This window comes from Peromyscus maniculatus, chromosome 11 (genome assembly GCF_049852395.1).
Source record: "Peromyscus maniculatus bairdii isolate BWxNUB_F1_BW_parent chromosome 11, HU_Pman_BW_mat_3.1, whole genome shotgun sequence".
Taxonomy (NCBI): Eukaryota; Metazoa; Chordata; class Mammalia; order Rodentia; family Cricetidae; genus Peromyscus; species Peromyscus maniculatus.
Window position 1 is genome coordinate 23,102,610 of NC_134862.1, and position 24,909 is coordinate 23,127,518.

At 37.7% G+C, this 24,909-nt stretch overlaps 2 pseudogenes; one reads left to right on the plus strand and one right to left on the minus strand.

Annotated features, from left to right (window-relative positions):
* The first annotated feature begins 1,217 nt into the window (after nt 1-1,217).
* Nucleotides 1,218-1,604, plus strand: LOC102916396 (large ribosomal subunit protein eL22 pseudogene; annotated as a pseudogene).
* Nucleotides 1,605-14,443: 12,839 nt separating this feature from the next.
* On the minus strand, nt 14,444-15,817 carry LOC102916712 (tripartite motif-containing protein 43 pseudogene; annotated as a pseudogene).
* Nucleotides 15,818-24,909: the final 9,092 nt, after the last annotated feature.

Here is a 24,909-nt window from a genome sequence, read left to right on the forward strand (position 1 = left end):
CACCAAAGATTGAAATCTTATGCATATCTTATCTGACCATAATTCAATAAACTTAAATTTAGTAACAAAATAAGCTTTAGTTGCTACAGAAACCCGTGGAGATTCAAATAACATTACTGAATAGTGAATAACTCAAAGAAGAAATCAAGGGAAAAATAAAAACAAGCAGAGATATAAACAAAAATGAAATAAAATATTGCTGAGACATTTGGAAATCAATACAAAGAGAGAAATTGATAACTCTAATTGCCTTCATTAGAAAACTAGAAAATTAACAAATAAATGACCTAAAGATGTAGCTCAAGGATTTGGAAAGACAAAAACAAACAACCCGATTTCAGAAGGTGAAAATAAGTAATTGAAAATCATAGCAGAAATTGAATAAATAAAAAATAAAATCAATCAATGGATATCACACCTTGTTTTTTGAAAAGATAAAATATTGACAAACTTTTTGCATAGTTAACAAAAAAGAATAATAGACAGTAAGAAAGAAAGGAAAGGGTTGACCCAATTAAGAGACTCACAGTTGAACAAGGAAACATTTCATTGGGCACCAAAGATATTCTGACCATCAGAAGGAAATATTTTAAAGACATATGCTTCACTAAGTTAAAATACCTAAAAGAAAAGATTAATATCATAAATAGGAACACAATAAACAGTGAGTTGAAAATAGATATAAAAACCCTTTCAAACAACAAAGCCCAAGAGCAGGTGGATTCACAACAGAATTTTACCAGACTCTTAGCCGGGCGGTGGTGGCGCACGCCTTTAATCCCAGCACTCGGGAGGCAGAGCCAGGCGGATCTCTGTGAGTTCGAGGCCAGCCTGGTCTCCAAAGTGAGTTCCAGGAAAGGCGCAAAGCTACACAGAGAAACCCTGTCTCGAAAAACCAAAAAAAAAAAAAAAAAAAGAATTTTACCAGACTCTCAAAGATCTATGACCAATACTGTTAAAGCATTCAAAATTACATGAAAGAAAAAGGGAAAAAAGGAACAACAGAAGGATCATGTCCTTAATTCCTTCCATAGAACCTGTGTTACTCTTTTCCCAAAACCAATCAGAAGAAATGTCTCTCTAAAAGAGGTGTCTCAAAATTGAGTGTGACATCAGGGATGACAGAGATTAATGGCACAGGAATTAGCATATCCAGGCTCCTAACCTAGCTCCCCTGTAAGAACACTTACTACAGATAACAATCCTCCTCTGCCGTCATGGCCCCCGTGAAAAAGCTTGTGGCAAAGGGGGGCAAAAAAAAGAAGCAGGTTTTGAAGTTCACCCTTGATTGCACCCATCCTGTAGAAGATGGAATCATGGATGCTGCCAATTTCGAGCAGTCCCCCCAGGAGAGAATCAAGGTGAATGGGAAAGCTGGGAATCTTGGCGGAGGGGTTGTGACCATCAAACAGAGCAAGAGCAAGATCACTGTCACTTCCGAGGTGCCTTTCTCCAAAAGGTATTTGAAATATCTCACCAAAAAATATTTGAAGAACAATCTCCGAGAATGGCTGCGTGTGGTCGCCAACAGCAAAGAGAGCTACGAGCTGATGCGTTACTTCCAGTTCAACCAGGACGAGGAGGAGGAGGAGGAGGAGGATTAAGACACATTGGTCTGGAATGTTTTGTATTAATTCACAAATAAAATTTAGGAACAAAAAATAAACAAACAAACAAACAAAAAACAATCCTCTCTTTTCCCAGAGACAAAGATGATCAACTACATACCTATAATTGTATCAAATGACACAAAGCATAGAGATGGTTGATTAGAAGAGCAGCAAGGGGCTCTGCCACACGATTTTTGAGCCCTTTGTGTGGTTAATTTATATAATCTATTCAATACTTGCAGAAAAAGCAGAAAGTATGTTTGGGAATTTGTTGTAAGCCAAGGAATACAAGTTCATAGGAATCATATAAGATTTCTGTAAAGGGAGAGGGTGTTTTGTGATCTGCTCACTGATCCTGCAACTATGTAACCAGTTTGTGTGCATATTGTTGCTGACAAGTTGGAGGTGTTGCTGCTGGTACTGCTGGTGCTGCTTCTGCTTGACCAGTCAGACAAAACAAATGACAGGACGTAAGACTATTAACTATTCTTTAAGCACTGTGAGGGCGTCCTAATTGAAGGGGTGTGTTCACAAAGTTATTTTAATACCTGTCCAGAGATCCAAGAGCACAGAAAATGGAGCTGGGTGGTGTGCCTCGGAGGACCCTGGAGGCTCATGGAAATGTTAGATCTTCAAAAGTTCACAAGAATGCCAATGGTTTTAGAGCAAACAAGTTGAATGGTCATCCTTCACATTAAATAAAAAGATGACTCTGGAATCTAGTGAAAAATGCATTTACAAACGGCAAGGACAAAAGTAAGTTTCCATAGTAGTTAGTTTCAAACTAACTGAGATTTAGTCAATGGAGTATGGATTAGCAGGAAAATGTCTGCTAAAGGCATGAAGGAAATTCTGCAGAGCTTGCTCTGCAGCCATGGTACTCGTGGGTTCATGGACATGGACTTTTGCTCATACCTGTGTCAAATTTTGCCTCTCCTGCAGATCCTAACCAAAATGAATATGGTTTAGCTACAACCACCTGCCCAGGGCCAGGAAGCTAAGTACGTCACAATGATTAGATTCACTTTGAATCTTCTTTGATAAAGAAAAGCAGTGATTTATTTCCCTGAAAATTTTGGAGATTCTTTAAATGCTAAATGAAAATTATATTTAGAACATTATTAGAAGCTTGGATGAACACATATAAGTATGGTTGCGTGTGTGTATGTGTGTGTGCATGAGTGTATGAAATATCTCAGGAATTCATGATATTCACAAGTATAATTCATTGATGTAGCATACATTCTCATCCTTACTTTTGATTAGGTGTCTTCTGCTAATTTTTCTTCTTTACTTTTCAATTTTCATTCAGTTCTTACATAAAATGTAAACTTCTCAAGAAAAGTTGACCTTGAATATTTTATATGATGAAGCTCCAAATACTCACCTCTCAGACATTTAATATAATTTCATGCTGTGTCTCTCATTCCTAACAGTTTGCTTTTTTTAGTTTGTTTTCTTGCTTATAAGAATATAGGCTCCACATGGAATATTGGATCAATTTTGTTTCATTTATATATTGTTATCCTTAAAACTACAAAAAGAAAGTTAGTAGAGGAATTTGCTTTCTAGTTTCTGATTCCATCATACATTAAAAGATCTTGTACTACCTCAAAGTATGTCACATTTACTGTCGTCAAATATGCATATCAAGAAAAAGTGCCAGGCGGTGTTGGCAGCCACTCGGTGGTGGCAGCCACCTTTAATCCCAGCACTCGGGAGGCAGAGGCAGGAGGATCTCTGTGAGTTCCAGGCCAGGCACCAGGCCAGCCTGGTCTACAGAGTGAGTTCCAGGACAGGCACCAAAACTACACAGAGAAACCCTGTCTCAAAAAAAATAAATAAATAAAAATAAAAAGAAAAAGAAAAGAAGAGAAAAAGAAAGAAAAGAAAAGGCTTGTTCTATGTGTTATTATTTCCCCTTTAAAATTAACAAATAATGTTCCATAATTTAATTAACTCAAATATTCAAATGCAGATTGTAGGATAGATTGTTTTAGCAAACTGACTCTTTTTTAAATTTTTTAAAAATTATAATACAATTTATATTGTATATATATATACAATATAATATAATAAAATTGCAGCATCTCATCCTCTCCCCTTCTTTCCCCTTTCAAATTTAAGACTTCCTTTAATTGCTCGCTCTCTCTCTCTCTCTCTCTCTCTCACACACACACACACACACACACACACACACACACCTATATCTGTACCTATGTCTGTACTCCTAAATATAATAATAAAATCTGCTATGTAGATAATATGCTTCTATTATACATGTGTTTTCTGGCTATTTGGCATGCTTTTCTCTGGGGAACACTATTTCACTCTCAAAAATCCTTAGTTGCCTGTGGTCCTTAGTTTAGGGTTGAATCTTGTGATCTTCATCCTTCCACAAAAGTTGTCTTTTTTCAGGTCCTGTTTAGGAAGCACATCCATGTGAATTCATGGGTTTTATTTTCCTGCCATTTCTAGAATACACATCTCACAGAAAACACTTTATTTCTCTGGCTTTTGCAGCCCTCCTCTCTTTTCTGCCATGGTGATCTCTCAGGTGTAGGTGCATTGGTTGTGTTGTGGATGCAACAGCTGGGGTTGTACTCTACAACTCTGCATTTCACTGCTTAAAATAACCCTGACACTTCTTCAAGCACGTTCTTTGAATGGCAAGTGTTTCAAAAATGAGCTGTGATGTAATTCATTCTAACCTGATAAAAACAAACAAACATTATTATTCTGGAATTTTCAGTATTTAATGACATTCAATACTTCAACTTTGTAGCTAAAAATGTACAGATCATTTTTTATTTTCATGACATGCAATGTTCTTGTATTTCTCTTCCAAAATTTTAAAAATAGTTTGCAATTTGAAAAAACAAAGTTAACAACAAACATATCACAATGTAAAATGCCTCTGAGTCTTCTGTCACTTATATTTTCAGCCCCTTTGAGCCTTGTAAGCTGATGAAACTCAGTCTACTTTTTATATAAAGAAACTACAGAATCAAACACCTGAAATATTTCAATGTGGCATCCCCTGGAGCCATCACACTATACTCTGACTTGTCCTCTAGTTCTATACTGCTGTTATTAGGAAGGGGAACAATGGGTAAATATAATTAATTAAAAACATTCATGATGCAATTAGCTAAAATGATTAAAATATTATCTCTTCTGAACAGCATAGCTTTCATATTCCTAAAATTTCTCTATATTTTAATAACAAAGAAGTGTGGTATTTTTAAAATATTAATGTCTAAATCCTTGTATTTCAGTGCTATAAAAAATTTAGTCATGAATGTCTCTGAGAGGTGAATGATAGCTGGTTATGCATGGTCAATGTCTCTCCACTAAAATATTGTCTTGCAATTTATGGTTATGAAAACTCCATTTCTCATTGGACAATGATAACACAAAAGCATTCAAATATTCATTCCCATCCTTATTGAAATGTTGCTTCTTGCCATGTTATAGTCTCTATGCATGATTATTACGATGCAACACAGGACATCACTAATAGACTCAAAACAGTTTAGTTAGAAAGGACATGCCTATTATCATTCTTTCTCCTTTTCTTTGTTTATTCTTTATTTTTTTTGTCCTTATTAAGAAATTTTTTTACTCATTTTACATACCAACTGTGGGGGCCCACAGAGGGTCCCTAGTAAGATTTTACTCAAGGTCAGAGAATCTGGGCATGGCTAACAAGTGCTTTGAAGGCTTTACACTTGGCTGTACCTTGTGCTTTGATCTTGAAAGGAGGAGGTCTTTTGCCTCACACCTTGGCATTGTATAAAAAGCCCTTTGGGATAAATTTTGAGGTGACTGGATATTGACCCAGGGCCCTCTTGAAGTCATCCTGTGACTCTGTCTTACTTGCTGTCTATGTCTATATTTCTGTCTAATACTTCTTTATTCCTCTCTCCTTCCCCCCAAGAACCTTTCGACAGGTGGGAGCTGAATTCTGACATATGGTGCCCAAACATGGAACTTGGGTACAGAGGATAAAAGATAAGGAATAGAATCTTTGAACTAAGAAATTGGATAATATGAAAATACTTTTTAAAATTAACTGTCTATTGAATTTCTTTCAAAATATCTCTTCTTGTGTTCTCCATTTTACTAGCATTTATTATAAGGAAAACAGAAGAGAAAAATGAGAATTTCAATGAAAGCATGACTTCCTGGGAAGCACAGTTCAGAGTCACTGGTAGTTCTCTGTTCATGGAAACAGAGTTCACATATGTTCTTTGAAGAATCTGATTTCTGTGAAGAACAATTCTTATCAGTATTTTATGATGAGATCACAATATAAAGAAATTTGAAGATTGATTTTAATGTAGCTATATGAATTAATTAGCATTATACCTAAGGCATGCATTCTAATTTTCTGATAATCTTATAGTTATTTACCCAGTGTTTCAATGTTCAAGCATATGGTTTCATTATGTAACCCAAACTTAGTGTCATATATGAGTATCTGTGAAAAGCTAAATCAACTGACATGTTTCTAGATGATAGTTTAACCTACCTTTCTTATTAGTCTCCAGGTGGCTCTTTCATAGCAATTCATTATTTATTCTCTACTTCTTCCTATAAGTAATATTTGACAGTCCATAGAGAAATTGAGAAGCTGAATTATTGTGTTCAGTTCCTTATTAGTTCACTATTCTTCCACATCAAACTTGCCAGCTACTGTTCTCGGCTCCCTGAAGCAGCCTGGCTGTTTGTCCCCTAATAAACTCTTCTCTCTACCCACAGAGTGACCTACTTTAGTGGTCTAACTTACAAATTAAATTTACTCTCTTGACACCTGAAGAAGTTTAGAAATTGATTGTTCCAGAGACTCCATGATGGACCCCTGCCAAATGATTCCTTGTCAGAATTGGGAGGACAGAAGCAGAAACACAGATACTCTAAACATGTGTGCATAAGTCACAAAAGAATAAAATAACAGGGCTGTAGAGATGGCTCAGTTGTTAAGATCACTGTCTGTTTTACTGATGGAGCCAGATTCATTTCCCAGCATCCACATAGTGGCATAATCATCTATGACTCTAGATACAGGCTATCTGATATCCTCTGGCCTCTATGGTCACCAGGTAATCACATGATTACAGACACACATTAAGGCAAAATAGAATAAACCATAAAATAAGATAATAAAAAGTTTTTAAAAATAAAATAAATGCCTTGCTACACTAACCTGTTAATTTTATGATTTGTTAGGACAGCAATGGAGGATGACTGCAGTACAGAATGTCAAAGAACTTGCCACTTAGCCTGATGACATGACTTTAATTCTTGGAACCTACACAGCAGAAGGAAAGAACTAACTCTAGCAAGTTGTCTTTCTGTCCTTTGACCTTCATACATGGAAGAACTGCCTCTCTCTCCCTAAATAAAAAAATTAGATAAATCATAAATTCATAAATGTAAACTTCAGATGAGTAAGAAATATTGCTTATTTAAGTTTTTAATTTTTATTTGTGTCTATTAATTTATTTTAGATTTATTTTATTCATTTTATTTCATGTGTATGGGTGTTTTGCTTGCATGATAGTGAATGCACTATTTGCATTGCTGCTACCCTTGGAGGCCAGACGATGGCATTTTATATTATAGAACTATAGTTACAGACAGCTGTGAGCTGTCCTAGTAGGTTATGGGGACTGAATATGGCCTTCTGCAATAGCAGCAAGTGCTCTAAAGCATTGATCCATCTCTCCAGACCACAATTTATTTTTCAATAACACATAATTGCAAATATTTATGAAGGACATTGTAGTGTTTTCAAACATATCTATATGCTGTAATATTCAAATGATTAAGTATATTACTCACCAAAAAATATTTTGTGGTGATGACAACATTTAAAATCTATTTATTTTAAAATATGATTACAAAGTATTATATAAGATCAAAATTTCAATGTAAATGCAAAATTTTCTTGATTTCTCAATTTTATCTAATCAATCATTCTTCTATGTTTTCAATAGCCTCTCTTAACCATTTTTCTACTCAACAAGAGGCCAGGTTTTCATTTTCAATTCTACAAATGAGTGAGATAATGCAATATTTGTTTCTATGTTTGTATTCTTGGTATATCAAAAGGTTTCTCTGGATCATCAATATCAACACAATGAAAGAATGAATGATGTTAGGAAGAATGAATTTCTAGACACAGAAAATTGTTGTGGAATGGAATATTTGTTTAACTATGTAAAGATGTATTATTTTTGTTTATACTGCATTTCTTTAACTATGTGTTGCTGTCCCTGCCTAAGGCACCTGATTGTTCTAATAAAAAGCTAAATATCCCATAGCTAGGCAAAGGAGGAATAGGCAGGGATGGTGGGCAAAGAGAAAAAGAGAGCCAGTCAGCCAGCTGGGAACTAGCTAGCAAGGGGCTAGGCCACTGGGGACCAGCCAGCCAACCACAGAGAAAGCAGATAAGCAGTGCAGATAGTATGTAGATGAGACAAACAAGTTTCAGGCGAGCACATAGTTTAAATAAAATGGGATAATTTCTGTTTAAAAATGCTAGCCAGGAACAAGCCTAAGCTAAAACCAAACAATCATAATTAATGTCATGATTTAAGGGCTGATAGTCCGAAATTGCCTGCTAAATTTGGCACCCAACATGGGGCATATATTTCTTTATAGGGCCTGAGAATGCTGGAAAAAGGGAATAAAGAAAAAAAATAGCAACAACCTGGCTACCTAGTAGCCCCAGACTTCTAGCCTACAGAGGTGTAACTCTACCATATAGCAAGAACTTGAGCAACAAGCACGTTAAGTAGAAACAAGTTAAGTAAAAAACACCTGCCAAACTACAGACATCAACTTCCTAGAGCTGGGCTGGTTCCAGCTCCTGATTAAACACAACTCCCAGTTGACTGCAGCTCTTGGCCAGGCCTGCAGGGCATACAGCTCATGTCTCAGTGAACTGAGCAGGGTGGAGCCAGCCACCAGTGCAAAGCTGTATGGTTAGTTTAATTTTTGGCTAATAAAATCAGAGAACACTACCGAAACAGAGTAAAGCAGGTTCAGACTGAAAAAAAATTCTAAACAGGTACCAGTGTATTTCAAAAATGTGTATAGGTGCTTAAGAAAGAAAAGAAAATGGATATGCACAGTCATAGGAAAAATTTGTTTAAAAATGATAAAGCCTTTTAAAGAGAGAGTAAAGTAACATAAAGAAAAAAGCCACATAAAATGGGAAATACACAGGGAATCTGTATCCTATATGGTGTTGTGTTGATTTTGAATTTTTTGAATGTTGATGAGTAAATGACAGCTGCTGAAAGATATTAATTTGCCAAAGGGAGTGCTGAATTAAATCAGCCTAGATACTTTAAAGATGTCTTAACTTTAAAATGGAATTCAGAAAGTGCATTACATTGGGAGAGATGTTATGTTTTTGTTTCCACAGGAAATGAAAGGCTATGAATTCCTTCAAAGTTAATGGAGACCAAGTCTGATCCTGAAAATGCTGGCTACAGACATAAAGAAATAAACCTAGAAAAACTACAAAACAGATGATGTTTGTGCTGATCCCTAAACATGGGAATAGCTCTGAGACTGAATCAGACAAGATAATTTTTTTTATCTACAGAGGCCTCATTATATTATTACAAGCCAACCTTTCACATGGCATGGATAGAAGTTTGGCTATATAGTCCAAATAAACTTAATAAAGTTAACAAATGTCTTTTACCTGCTAAAACATAAAACCAAAAATTTCTCTTTGGCTGACTTGTGTACAATGCACTGTCCAAACTTGTGTTAATGCAGATACGCATGTTAATTTTGAAAGTTTGTGTGTTTTCAGTGTGAGGAGAACAGACACCAATGAAAATGGGTAGCCCAAGTGAACCAGCCTCTCAGAATGCCTCTGTTGCTGATTACTCATAGATCTACATCTAGAACAGTTTCAAGGCTGCTGGATAAAATGGTTCAGCCTCACAGACTATTTTAGCCAGGACTTTCCCATTACACAGAGACTGAACAACACATGTTATATCTAGTTTACTTAGGACTTGATCATTATCCCAGTTTTGTCAGGGGCCCCTGAGACCCTAAGAAAAGCTTTTCATGACAGTGAGACATGACTGCTCCTGGCAGAAGCAATTTACTTCATAAAAGGATGATGGTCATAGAAGAACCTCCATATAGACTTTGCTTACATTGTGGAAAACATAGCCATTTGGGTCAGAAACTGTCCTGGCCTTGACTGAGAACAGTATACCATACAAAGTGGACATGAAGGACACAAAGGAATAGGACTGCCAAATTTTGCCAAGATAAGGCAGGACAGTCCTTCAAATTTCCTGCTTCATAGAAAAGTCTGTCAGACACTCCAGGCCTGTAGGCCAAAGATGGATGCCTCAACATTGTAGAACAACCTTGGATGACTGTCCAGGCAGCCAGATGCCTTGGTCATTTCTTTAGTTTTGGACGTTGCTTGCTCTGTACTTTCTGTTTACTCAGGTACTGTATCCTCCGTGGATCTTTGATGGAACTGAAGACTATATAGTAATATTTATAGCTTCCTTAGTTATGATATAAGGTAAATTAGTTATAAAATTCGGTCTCACCAAGATACAATAAATGATGGAGTATTTCCTCTGAGTTTTCCAAATTCAATTAAACTGGATACTATAAATAATTCTTATTTGATAATTTTTCTTATTGTATATAGTTTTACTACATTAAAGTTAGTATCTTTCCTTTTTATTTATACAAAAAAAGGGGAGAAATGTTATGGAATAGAATATTTGATTAACTATGTAAAGATGTACTGACTTGTTTGTATTGAAGATTACTTGCTTAACTATATAAAGATATATTGTTGTGCCTGCCTAAGGCACCTGAATGGTCTAATAAAAAGCTGAATGAGCAATGAATTGGCAGAGGAGGCTGAGCTGGCTGGCCAAAATAAAGGGGGAGACAGCCTGCCCAGGACCAGTCAGCGAGATACAGAGGAATCAGTGTATTGAGTAGACAACTGTATATTGAGTAGTCAATATCCAGAATCTAACAAACAACTCAGTACCAAAACAAGCAAATAACCTACTTAAAAGTGAGTAAATAAGTTGAATAGATATTGATCAGATATAGACACATGGATGGCCAACAGAAGTTTGAAGAATATATATGTTTATATCATAAATCAACAGAGAAATAAAAATTCAAATCATAATGACGTGTCCTATACCTACCTGTTACAATGGCTGTTCCCAAAATCAAGGAGACAGTAAGAAGGGTGATGGAGAGAAAAAACTGGAAGCAGGAGGAGTGAGGGGACAGAGGGATCGCTTTAAGTTTCACATTTGCTGATGTCTGCTTGAGAATATCCATTATTAATAAACCACAAGGGCATTTCCTCCAAACCTAAAGATGGCATTATCACTACTGGATCTTTAACCCAAGGCAATTAAATATCTTAGTAGAAGAGAAAGCTGCTTTCCTATATTCACTGTAACATAATTTACAGTAGTAAAGAGACAGAATTAACTGTTTTGATAAGGGAAAATGATACTGAAATGCTCTTCTGGTTATATTTTCTTGTTTATACAGTGGTGATAGCTAATAGAAGTAGCTGCTATGATTGTAGAAAATTATTTAGTTTTGGCTAAGTCCTAAAGAGATTTTAATATTCACAAATATGATAGTTTATAGAATATATCCAAAATTAACTGGTTCAAATCCCTTTTTAAATCTTAATATATATGATGCTTAGCCATGAAATTTGTCTCTTCATGAGAAATCCAACCTATTTCAACTTATAAACAGCAGTTTGTTTCATGTGGGACAAAGCAGGGAATTTTCAAACTTACTGTGGAAATATAGTGTCATTTTTGTAGAAGCATGAACAATTTCTTTGGGCAAGTACAGACTACTTTTCTTGTGATTTCATTCACACTTCCAAAGCAATGGGGACATAAAAACCTCCATGTGGACCAATGGAACCGAACTGAGGACCCTAACATTAATCTGCACACCTATAAACATATGATTTTCAACAAAGAAGCCAAAACTGTACAATGGAAAAAAGAAAGCATCTTCAACAAATGGTGCTGGCATAACTGGATGTCAACGTGTAGAAGACTGCAAATAGATCCATATCTGTCACCTTGAACAAAACTTAAGTCCAAGTGGATCAAAGACCTCAACATAAATCCAGTTACTCTGAGCCTGATAGTACAGAGAGTAGGAAGTAGTCTTGAATGCATTGGCACAGGAGACCATTTCCTAAATATAACACCAGTAGCACAGACACTGAGAAAAATGGGACCTCCTGAAACGGAGAAGCTTTTGTAGGGCAAAGGACATGGTCAATAAGACAAAAAACAGCCTACAGAATGGGAAAAGATCTTCACCAACTCCACATCTGACAGAGGGCTGATATCCAGAATATATAAAGAACCCATAAAATTAGACATCAAAATACCCAACAGTCCAATTAAAAAATGGGCTATAGAGCTAAACAGAGAATTCTCAACAGAAGAATCTCAAATGGCTGAAAGGCATTTAAGGAATTGTTCAACATCCTTAGTCATCAGGGAAATGCAAATCAAAACAACTCTGAGATACTACCTTACATCTGTCAGAATGGCTAAGATCAAAAACACTGAAGACAGCTTATGCTGGAGGAATGTAGAGCAAGGGGAACACTCTTACACTGTTGGTGGGAACATAAACTCGTACAGCCACTTGGGAAATCAATATGGTGCTTTCTTAGAAAATTGGGAATCAACCTCCCTCAAGACCCAGCTGTACCACTCATGGGCATATACCCAAGGAATGCTCAATCATAACACAAGGACACATGCTCAACTATGTTCATAGAAGCATTATTTGTAATAGCCAGAACCTGGAAACAACCTAGCTGTCCTTCAACTGAAGAATGGATAAAGAAAATGTGGTACATATGCACAATGGAGTACTACCCATCAGAGAAAAACAAGGCCATCATGAGGTTTCCAGGCAAATGGATGGAGCTAGAAAATATCATCCTGTGTGTGGTAACCCAGACTCAGAAAGAAACATAGTATGTACTCACTCATAAGTGAATACTACATGTAAAGCAAAGGGTAACCAGATTGCAACTCACAACTCCATGGGGGAGGGGTAACTAGTAAAGAGGACCCTAAGAAAGACAGGGATTGCCCAGCGAAGAGAAATGGATGAGATCTACATGAGCAAACTGAGGGCAAGGGGGGTAATGGGAGGCAAGGGTTGGGGGAAAGGGAGCTTAGGGGAGTGGGAAGTCCCAGGTAGATCAGGAACAGAGTGGGAGAACAGGGAAAGGGATACCGTGATGAATGAAGACCCCAGGGGAATGGGAGAAGGCAGAGTGCTGGAGAGGTCTCCAGAAATCCACAAAGATACCTCCACTATGGACTAATGGCAATGGTCAAGAGAGAGTGTCTGAGCTAGCCTACTCTGGTGATTGGATGGCTGAACATCCAAACTGTCATGATAGAACTCTCATCCAGTGACTGGTGGAAGCAGATGCAGAGATCCATGGCCAGTCCCCAGGTGGAGCTCCAGGAGTGAAATCAGCAAGAGAGAGGAAGGGTTATATGAGCAAGAGATATTGAGACCATTATTGGAAAAAGCATAGAGACAAATAGCCAAACTAGTGGAAACACATGAGCTATGAACCAATGGCTGAGGAGCTCCCATGGAACTGGACCAGGCCCTCTAGATAAGTGAGACAGTTGATGAACTTGAACTGTTTAGGAGGCCCCCAGGCAGTAGGACCAGGACCTGTCCTTGGTGCATGATCTGGCTTTTTGGAACCTAGGACCAATGCTGGGATACTTTGCTCAGCCTTGGTGCAAGGAAGAGGGGACTGGATCTGCCTCAACTGAATTTACCAGCCTGGGCCAACTCCCCAGGGGAGACCTTGCCTTGGAGGAGGTGGGAGTGGGGCACGGATTGGGAAGGCAGGCTGGGGATGGGAGGAGGGAGTATGGGGGGATCCTTGGCTGATATGTATAATTAAATTAATTATAAAATAAAAATATTTATAATGAAAAAATGTGTCAGTTTTTACTAATAGGTAAGCTTCCTACTACATTCTTAGTCTTCAGCAAGCATAGGTCAAAAAATACTCATTCAACCTTCCAAAATATATTTTAAAAGTTCTGAAAGTATTTTCATAACTTATTATTTTCTAATCACTTCATGTTTCTATGAAAAAATATGACCCAAAACAACTTGGGTGTGGAAATTAGTTGGCTTACATATCCCTATCACTTCCATCATTCATAGAAATCAACACAAGAGCAGAAGCAAGAGTAGAATTAGCAAGTAGAGTGTAATAGTACTTACTGGCCTGCTACCCTGGCTCACTCAGCTTGTTTTCTTATACAACCTGAATGTTGTCAAAGGATGGCATCACCAACAGCAGTTGGAGCCCTCCCACATCATCCATCAATTATGAAAAGATTCCACAGACATGCTCACAGACCAATCTGATGGAGGCAATTCCTCCATTTATATTCCTTCTACTCAAGTGATTCAAGTGTGAGAAGTTGACAAAATTACTAACCAATATAGATTGTATACCTTATATTCATTAATTTTCATCACTTATGGACTATATTGCATTTTTGAATTTCATGTGAGTAGTCTGTTTTCCTAAACAAACATAGGTACTGATATGGAGGATGCTCTTCTAGATCTATTTCTGGCTTCCATAATGTAAAGTATTTACAGCATTAATCTTTCTTTTTTTTTTTTTTTCCTTTAATAGTATTTTAATATTTAATAGCAATAAAGAAGGTAACATCACATTAGGAAACACTTAAAAAACACTAAAGTACTGGATTCCAGGTTCCCCATATAAAACCACTGGAGAAGAAAGGCCAGACAGGGAAATTGAAGGTGCCAGGAGGGTACCTGTATATGAGGGAACTCTTGGCAACATTCACAAAACTTAAACTTCCATCCTCACAATCAAGGAACACACCAACTCGGCCCAGTGGCTTCTCTATATAGTGCTGGAACACTGGGCATGTGGTGATAAGACTGTAATGATTACTCTCCTTCACACACACAAGAAGAAATGCATCTTCAGATTCAATCGGTTGGTTTCTATTCCTCAACCAGGAATCCTTACAGACCCCTACAGCCCAGTCCCAAGAGTCCTGCAAATCAATCTCCCAGTAATATTTCCCTGAGATGAAGCTCTGTGATCCCCGGGAAGCAAAATGGAAGCCAGCATAATCCGCAGATGTATCTTTATGGCGAGGTCTGAAGCTCAATATTCTCATGGCATAAAATAGGTTCATCTTGTAATGCAGCATGGTTACATTATCAAAGAAAATGGGCACTTGCAAGTGTTTATAACTTTCAGTCAGTCCAGTAATGGGTAGGGCTTGGAGTTTTGGTTTCATAGTATGGATCATGCTCAGCTGCATTGACTCACTCCTTCTGAATATGTCATCCAAACCCTGCAGCAGGACCACATATGGCTCCTGGGACATTGCCATCAGCTCCTGATACATTTCTCTTAGTTCTTTACTCTTTTGCATCATCATGGCTTCACTTGTCCCAAGTTTCTCTAAAACACATTGGCCTTCATTTCTCATAGACTCAATGTGTTTCTCTTCCTCTTCACAGAGGAGTGGATGTAATTTCCTATACTCTGTCCTGATCATTTCTTCCCGAAGAGTCAAGTAGTCCATCCACAGAGTTTTCATTCTGTTCTCTGCTTCCATATTCTCTTGATTTTCTTGGATCTTCTCCCATAAAGATGTCATTTGCTTCAGAATTCGTTCCATTTGATCCTTAGCAGTTGCTTCAATGGGACCGTGTCTGTGTCCTCTGTGCTCAAGGGAGTTAGAACAGAGTTGACAGAGGAAGATCCTGTTCTCAGCACAGAAGATCCTCTTTGTTTCCCTGTGAGTTACACACTTATGTTCCTCAGAGCTCAGGTCCTTCATGAGGCTGGCTTGTCTGACAATGGACACCAGCTTCTTCAGAACAATGTTGGTTCTCAATTCTTTCCGATATTGTTCCCCACACATAGGGCATTGGACAGGAGGTTGGATGTCTTCCCAGGAAAGGTGGAGGCAGGCTCGACAGAAGCTGTGACCACAGCTTATGGTGACTGGATCTATCAGGTAGCTCAGGCAGATGAAGCAGGTGAGTTCTTTCTGGAAGGCTTGTGTGAGGTCTAACTCCATTTCTCTTACCACATGGCTGGTGGCTTACCGGCGTCTTCACATGTTGCTTGTCCTGGCGGTGGCTGCAGTGTCTCTCCCTTCAGCCTTCTGCTTCCCAGAATTCTCCTCTCTCCTTGTCCCACCTACTTCCCAAGAAATAGTCTCCGGTCTCAGCAGTGCTTTGTGAAGACACAGCAATATTAGCTCAGCTCTAGGGTATGATCCTCAATGTGTGGAGGAGATAGATCTAGCAGTCTAGGACTCAGAAGATATGGAGAGTCACTCTGTGTGGTCTAGAGAAGAACCGCATTAATCTTTCTTAAAGCCCTCCTTTGAAACGACAACTCTGTCTAGAAGACTTTAATATGTGTATTCCTAAATCTAGAACAGTGTGAGCATATGCACAACTGTCATTGGACAATGGTTGTTTTATGAGACCATGCTAAAGTGTTTAATACTTGCAAAACTCGAAAGATGGCATTTTTCCAGTTAAACTTTGAAGTCAGTGGTTTAAAATCATTTTGCCCATGGTTCAGAAAATAAGTGATGCACTTTAGAAGTGCTAAGAGTTCTTTTCATAGAATCACTTGATTAATTTCAAAGAATAGAAGAATGAAACTTCCTTACATCCAAGATGACTATTGGAAATGAAAAGAGCTTATTTTTAGTATAAACAAAGGAGCTTACCAGTTTCAATTTCTATATTTGCTCTGAATCCTACTTGATCAAACAACAGAGAGGAGGAGAAACCAATTGAAGCTAAAATGTGCTCACTGCATCATTTGCATGCAGTTTGAAGAAGTCAACAGTAAAAGCCCACAGGCAACTTGCAGTAAACCCATTATAAGCCTGGAGTGGAGTTGTTCTGGATAACCATGGGTAAAAAGGCAGACAAGTTAGAGATCACTCTGTACATAATGATATTTAGAGAGAAATTATTGACAAGGAGGCAAACACATTAACTGAACAAATCAATGCAAGCAAACTTTGATGAAGGAATGAGTAAAATCAACTATTTTGAGTGTGCATTGTGTTCTGGATCAAGGAATAGAACATGAGGTTTATTATCAATAGAAGGGGCTGATCTTAATATTGACTTTGCTTTATATTCAGAGTGGATTTGATCTGAAGAATTGTAGTTACATGAGATATGAATTTTATATTTTAAAAAATCCTATTGTTCTTATAGGAAACAGAATTTCTTGAACTTAGTTGTTTTTAACAATCTTTCTAAAGTTGTACTATGAGTAGATTCTGAAAATCTACAATTCTAAAAATCAACTAATATCTTTATACCATTGGTTGAGAACTCTGAGTAATAATAATATCAATAATATACTATACAAGAGTGATGACAGTTGAGACAATAGACTATTATAAAATATAGCTATATAAGATTAATAATGTAGACAAGTTATGTAGAGAAGGTAGATAATTCAGCATGTGCTCACTCCATCACATTTTCACCTTTGGTATTGTCTTTCTTTCTCTCTCTCTCTCTCTTTCTTTCCTTCTTTCTTTCTTTTTCTTTTTTTTTCCTCGAGACAACTTCTCTCAGTGTAACATTCCTGGTGGTACCAGAACGCACTTTGCAGATGAGGCTGGCTTCAGACTCACAGAGATCTGCCTGCGTCTGCCTACCAAGTGCTGAAATTAAAGGTGTATGCTACCACTGCTCAGAAACACTTAATATTTTCATTGAGAAGAAAACAACTTGACATCAGATGACCACTCAATTTTTTCTCTCACTAAAATGTTTTCTGCCTGCAATGGTCCTTTCATGGGGATTTATTTTTTACTTAGACATTAATATGTCTTTAATTTATTTCTTTTGGAAGTTCTTAACATTTTAAGTAGGCAAACTCCCTCCACTTTAGATGTCTGCTAGCAGTAGGAGCTATACTTAGAAATACTTAACATGTGTGAATATCTGTTACTGATAATACTGAAAACAACAATTCTAATTCTCAGAACACATTCATTATATGGGTGTGTATTAGTAGACATACCTTGCATGACCATGTATTAAATAGTCTCTCTCCTTATAGGCTAGTAAACATGATCAGAGCAAAGCTAATATGGGTCTAATTGTTGGGAAGAAACCATGCAGTGAGCCTAGGAATTTTGGACTCAGCTAGAAACAGCCTACCTTTTTCTTTTTTCTTTTTTTCTCTTGGGGGTCTGTGATAGTTTGGATGTAATTGACCCCCGTAATCTCATAGGGAGTGTTACTATATGGAGGTGTGGTTTTGTTGGAGTGGGTATTGCCTTGTTGGAGGAAGTATGTCATTGCGGGGACGGGCTTTGATGTTTCCTGTGCTCAGGATAATGAAGAGTGTCCCAGTATAATTCCTGTTGCCTGCAAGATGCAAAGCTCAGCTACTACTCCAGCACCATGTCTGTATGTCTACATGCCACCATGCTCCCCATCACAGTGATAGTGGACTGAACCTCTGAAAGTGTAAAAATACTACCACAACTAAAATTTTTACTTTATAAGAATTGCTGTGGTCATGGTGTCTTTTCACAGCAATAGAAACCCTAACAAAGTTCTAAGAAAATATTTGCTCTGCTGTCTCCCATTGAATCTGACTGAATTTATGGGTTTAAGATAATTAGACAGTCACTCTAGGTTAGAGACACAAAAAAACAAAATTCCTCAAAATTTGAGATAATGAAGTAAAATTTCCAAAAAATCAATATAGACTTTCAACCAAACTAATTAAAAGTGACTAGCAATATTTGGAACTGGGGATAAACATCCAGGTGTAGGAAAAGAATATTTTATCAATAATGCAGGAGTGCTTACTTCAGTAGACAATGATGTATCTCAGCAGGTAAAGGCCCTTGCCACTGAGCCTGACAACCTCATTTACATCCCTAGAAGCCACATGGTAGAAGGAAGAAACCCATAAATTGTTCTCTGGCTTAGATTTATACACTATAACACACACACACACACCACAACACAAATACCAGGAAGTTACACACAATATAAAAATGAATGCATGTAATAAAAATGAATGTGAATATGAGGACATGTAACTCTGGCACTAGTTCAGATGTTCAAGCCAATTATCAGTTTTATTCAAAGTCAAGAGATAAAACATTGAGTTACTCCGAATCATTGATTTTCCATTCTAACTAAAAAAACTCCCCCAAATAGTTTAATGTCTATCTTCATTTCACACCATTTGCATTTGGATTATATGGAATCTGAAGGAGGCATTACGGTTTGATTCATTACCATTTCCTGCAGGTGCTCTGCAATCCTTTTCAAACACATGTTTAATCTTCTTGCGCACCACATTCCCAAACTATCTTATTATCTGAAAGCATGTGAGTAAGAAAAGTCGATTGACAGCAATTTTAAAATGTACTCAACTTAAGGTAATCAAAACTAGACTTCTTATCCCTCTATATTTTCTTCTTTTATTCTTTACCCTTCTCTATTCTCTCTCTCTGTGTCTCTCTTTGTCTGTCATCCTATTTTCCTTCCTCCCTCTGATTTCTTGTTCTCTCATCCTTCCCTCATTCTCCTCCTCGAGCACTTTTCATCTGTCTTACTCTGTTTCTTCCTTACTCTGCATCTCATAATTTCTCCTTGTCTATCTGTATAATTTCTTTTGTTCTCATATGATCCCTCAAGAAAAAAGAAAACAGCCAACTCATGCAGTGAGCACAGGACCCAGTACCACTGCCTAGATGCTTCCCAAACTGATCAAGCCAATCAACTGTCTCACCTATTCAGAGGACCTGATCCAGTTGGAGGCCCCTCAGCCTTTGGTTCATAGTTCATGTGTTTCCATTCATTAGGCTATTTGTCCCTGTTCTTTATCCAACCTTGGTTTCAACAATTCTCGCTCATATAAACCCTCCTCTTTCTCAATAATTAGACTCCCAGCGCTCCACCTGGGGCCTAGCCATGGATCTCTGCATCCAGATCTCTCAGTCGTTGGATGGGGTTTCTAGCACAACAATTAGGGTTTTTGGCCATCCCATAACCAGAGAGATCAGTCCCGGCTGTCTCTTGACCATTGCCAGCAGTCTTTTGTGGGGGTATCTTTGTGGATTTCTGTGGGCCTCTCTAGCTCTTTGTTTCTTCCTTTTCTCATGTGGTCGTCATTTACCATGGTCTCCTATTCCTTGTTCTCCCTCTCTTTTCTTGATCCAGCTGGGATCTCCCGCTCTCTTTCCCTCAACCCTTGCCCTTCATTACTCTCACTCATGTCCAGGTTCTTCATGTAGATCTCAGCCATTCCTGTGCTCATTGCATGAGTTGGCTGTTTGAAACCTGGGGCTTATGCAGGGATGCTTGGCTCAGTCTGGGAGGAGGGGACTGGACCTACCTGGACTGAGTCTACCAGGTCGATCTCAGTCCTCGGGGGAGGCTTTGCCCTGGAGGAGGTGGGAAAGGGGGGGGTGGGCTGGGGGTAAGCGGAGGGGAGCAGGAGCGGGGAGAACAAGGGAATCCATGGCTGATATGTAGAACTGAATGGTATTGTAAAATAAAATAAAAGGAAAAAAACACAAAAAAAGAAAAAAGAAAAGGATATGTCTCCTCACCTGATAATACATATATATATATATATATATATATGTATATGTGTACACACACACACACACACACATATATATATATATATATATATATATATATATATATATATATATATATATATATATATTTAAGGAAATAACCAGTAAAGACCTGTTACCTCTTCATATTATATATTTAATACAATTATAGGTGCACATTAATTCACACATCTAAATTCTCTTAGTTAATTTTCTGCCCACAGTTACAAAATATCTGATAGAAACAACTTGAAATTTAAAAAAGGCATATTTTGACTCATGGCTTGTGCAAGTATAGTCATTCTCTGTAGGAAAATCAAGGCTGAGTGACCCATTAATAGTGGGGAGATTTATGGCAGAGACCACATATATTGGCCAGTCCTGGAAGCAGAGTACAGGCTGGAGCATGAACTGTGTGACCTCCTTCAGTTACCTTCTTCTGTCTGCTAGGCCACATTTCCCAGAGGTTCTACAGATTTTCCGAATCACTCGGTGGCCCTGCCCAGGTGCACTATCACCACACACATAACTAAGTCTTCAGACACATGATCAAGTAGAGAGCATTTCAGGCTCAGAACAAAGTATGTACATAATTGAAAATATTTTCAACGAATTTTGAATTTTTTTATTTTTTAAAAGTCATTAGAACTCAGAAAAGTTAAACTTAGTATTTAAATTTGAAATTCCAAGTTCTTATGCCCTTCAAACGCTTTGCATATTAAGACTTGGCATATATAAAAAACTTCATGCCATCTCTAAGTAGAATATAAGACGGCTATTAGAAAGGCAGGTCTTACTCCATTTGAGGGTTTAATGAGGTGTCAGGAACTAAAACTGACTTATACTTTCAGAAGAAAATACATTCCCCTGAAAATCTGTGCACAGGTCAGGATCAGAAGCCACCAAGATTTCAGTTTTACCTCTTCCATGAAAACACTTCCCTCTGAGGTCCCCACATTCTTTCTTTTTCTCCTTGACCCATTCTGCTACAGAGTTCATGGAGAAAGGCTAAGTGGCAATTTTATTTTCTCTCTTAATGGTATTCATTTTTCCTGTTAACTGTTATATTAACAGCCATCAGAGAAGGGGTCAGTTTGTTTCACTGAAGTTTATTTGCTGATTAAAAAAAATCTGTTGAAGTTTGCAGAGACTTCACAGCAAAATGGACTGAGGTTAGGGATCATACTTAATTCTACATTTGATTCAGCAACACCCAGGTATCTCCACATGTCAGCATCTCCAGAATGTCTGACAACCTTGGGTCAGTTCAGTCTGGAAGGGATATTAGGCCTGCAGGTGCTGGAAGAATCCCATATCTTGACACAGCTTCTTCAGAAGTTTGGATCCAAAACAGGGAACATATTTGACGGCAAGCGAGGTCTACCGGCACTCAGGAATCCCATTTCCCCAACATCTCCCGTTGTATTTGGGGAAAATATTGGGGCTCAGCTATGAATGGGTAGGAGCCCCTGCTTCCACTTTACCTCCCTTCCCAGAGAATTCTGCTTCTTGGAGTGGACCCATTTTAGTTCTTTCCCACCAGCCATCTCAGCCTTCCCGTCAACCCATTTCCATTAACATTTCAGGGGCTGATTCACAGAATCCATTTCTACTCGGGACTCGCAATGGCCATAATGGTATGAGATTCAAGTAAGCAATTTTCACTCTTCTTGTCCTCCACCATATTCTCTCCAAAATGATTTAGTCCTATAGTGGCCTGATTGACTAAGTCCCTCCTCCAACCATGCCTCATTTTGCCAGAGACTCTGAATCTTAGTATGGACCTGGTCCCCTAGCTTTTTCCCACAGTCACTCAGTTTTTCTCTGAGCCCATCTTAATTTCGTCTGTTACCCACTGACCTGCGTAGGCACTCTGTACTAGTGCAACAACAACCAAAGAAGGAACGAGCCACCCAAAAAGGCAGGACCAGATACAAACCAAGAAGCACACCAATGATCACAAATCCTGATTGCCTACATCCCAGTGGAGGAAAAAAATAATCTCAAACATGAAGAGCCATGACAGAATGCCTTCACCAGCAGTCAGTAATCCAACTGTAGTAGGCCCCAAGAACAGCAATATAGCTAAAGCACAAGACAAGGACTTCAAGATAGGAAACGTAAATATGTACAAGGACAGTAAATAGGATATTAATAAATACCTTTAAAAGTCCTTGAAAATACAAACAATTCAATGAAACAATGAAAACAATTCAAGACATGTAAGTAAAATTTAACAACAGCACACAAAAATAGAATAATTTAAGAACAGTAAAACTGAAATAAAACTGGCAATGAAAGAACGTACAATGTACCACACAAATAAGCAAAAATCTCAGAGGTAATCCTAACCAACAGATACTAAAATATTGAGGAGAGACTTTCAGATACTGAAGACAAGGTAGAAAAACTGGATATGTCAGTTAAAGAAAATGTTAAGTCTATTAGGTCCCTTATTTCTCTGTTAAGTTTCAGTCTGGCAGACCTGTCCAGTGGTGTACTCTACTCTGAGTGTTGAAGTCTCCCACTACTAGTGTGTATGGTTTGAAGTGCAATTTAAGCTTTAATAAAGTTTCTTTTACAAATGTGGGTGCCTGTGCATTTGGGGCATAAATGTTCAGAACTAAGACTTCATCTTGGTGAATTTTCCTGTGATAAGTATGTAATGTCCTTCCCGATCTCTTTTGATTTATTTTAGTTTGAAGGCTATTTTATTAGATACTAGGATAGCTACACCAGCTTGCTTCTTAAGTCCATTTGATTGGAAAGTCTTTTCCCAGCCTTTTACTCGGAAGTAGTATCTGTCTTTAAAGTTGAGGTGTGTTTCTTGTATGTAGCAGAAGGATGGATCCTGTTTTTGTATCTATTCTGTCATCCTGTGTCTTTTTATAAGTGAACTGAGACCATTGATATTAATGGATATTAATGACCAGTGATTGTTAATTCCTATTATTTTTTGTTGGTAGTGTTGTGTCTTTCTCTTCTTTGGTATTTGTTGGTGTGGGATTATCTATTGCTGGTTATGACTCAAATGGACTTAATAGATATCTGCAGAACATTCCAACCTAACACAAAAGAATATACCTTGTTCTCAGCACCCCATGGAAACTTCTCTAAAATTGACCACATGCTAAGTCACAAAGCAAATCTCAAAAGATACAAAAAAAAAATTGGAATAACCCCGTGTTTTATCAGACCACCATGGCTTAAAGTTAGATTTCAGCAACAACAAAAATTACAGAAAGCCTACAATCTCATGGAAACTATTAATGTCCATACAAATCACCAATGGGGCAGGGAAGAAATAAAGAAAGAAATTAAAGATTTCCTAGAATTCAATGGAAATTAAAGTTCAACATATCCAAACTTATGGGACACTATGAAAGCAGTGCTAAGAGGAAATTCATAGCACTAAATGCCCACACAAAGAAGATGGAGAAATATTACACTAGTGAGTTAACAGCATACCTGAAAGCTCTAGAACAAAAAGCAAAGTCACCCAGGAGGAGTAGATGACAGGTAATAATCAAACTGAGGGCTGAAATCAATAAAATAGAAACAGACTGTCTTTCCCTCAACCCTCACCCTTCATTACTTCCACTCATGTCCAGGTTGTTCATGTAGATCTGAGCCATTTCTCCGTTATTGGGCAATCCTCATGTCTTTCTTGGGGTCCTGTTTTCCAGGTAGCCTCCCTTGTGATGTGTGTAGCAGTCCAGTCATCCTTTGTGTGTATTCCATTGTGTATATGTGCCATAATTTATCTATCCATTCTTCAGTTGAAGGGTATCTAGGTTGTTTCCAGGTTTTGGCTATTACAAACAATGCTGATATGAACATAGCTGAGCAAGTGCTCTTGTGGTATGATTGAGCATTTCTTGGATATATGCCCAAGAGTGGTATAGCTGGATCTTGGGGGAGATTGATTCCCAATTTTCTAGGAAAGGAGGGGGGAGAACAAGGGAATCCGTGGTTGATATGTAAAATTAAATTTAATAAATAAATAAAAAAAAAAACAGGATTGGGACCCTTCCATAATCCTGAGCAGGGATCATTCCATTTCACTTGAGCAAAAGTCGCTTGGGTGCTACTGTGCCAAAAAAAAAAAAAAAAAAAAAAAAAAAAGAAAAGAAAAGGAAAAGAAACAGAGAGAACAATACAAAGAATCAATGAAACAAAGAGTTAGTTCTTTGAAAAAATCAACAAGATAGACAAGCCCTTATCCAAATTAATCAAAACGCAGAGAGAGAGAGCTTCCAAATCAACAAAATCAGACATGAAAAGGGAAAGATAACAAGAGACAATGAGGAAATCTATAGAATCATCAGGTCATACTTCAAAAACCTGTACTCCTCAAAATTGGAAAATCTGAAAGAAATGGACAATTTTCTGGATAGGTCCCACATACCAAAGTTAAATCAAGACCAGATAAACTGTTTAAATAGACCAATAACTCCTAAGAAAAAAGAAACAGTCATTAAAAGTCTCCCAACCAAAAAAAGCCCAGGACCAGATAGTTTCAGCACAAAATTCTA